The sequence below is a fragment of the Penaeus monodon genome, chromosome 19 (genome assembly GCF_015228065.2).
Source record: "Penaeus monodon isolate SGIC_2016 chromosome 19, NSTDA_Pmon_1, whole genome shotgun sequence".
Taxonomy (NCBI): domain Eukaryota; kingdom Metazoa; phylum Arthropoda; class Malacostraca; order Decapoda; family Penaeidae; genus Penaeus; species Penaeus monodon.
In genome coordinates this window covers 29,455,351-29,455,791 of record NC_051404.1, presented here as the reverse complement: position 1 = coordinate 29,455,791, position 441 = coordinate 29,455,351, and the positions used below count along the sequence as shown (strand labels likewise).

Here is a 441-nt window from a genome sequence, read left to right as displayed (position 1 = left end):
GCATGTTGCAGGTACATTTTTTTTTTTGCAATGTGAAGAAATGAAAACAAACAATATTTATCTTGTGATCCAGCAATTCGATTTGCCTCAAGAGCTGCAGAAAAACCGACTCTATAACAGTATAATAAAAGGATCAATCTCCCTTACAAGTGACCAGCGCTGATAATGTTCCCGCCATTGCATTATGATTTAAAATCTATTTATGCAATACCTAAGTCCAGTAATTCTTGCAAATCATGCATGAAACATGACAATAAGCAAGGCTTTATATAATACGATATACAGTGAATTGCATGTAATAAATTTATCGCTAGACTATAAACGATTTAATAGCAATATATTAAGAGGGATACGAGCGGTCCCTTACTGGAACGGCCAGGAATATTAGCTTAACATGTCGGGAAGGGGAATGGTATTAATAATGTTGAAAGTTTCATGATA

The 441-nt window shown here is 34.5% G+C and overlaps 1 pseudogene; it reads right to left on the bottom strand.

Annotated features, from left to right (window-relative positions):
- Positions 1-441, bottom strand: part of LOC119585160 — an 82,513-nt pseudogene that overhangs the window by 15,060 nt on the left and 67,012 nt on the right.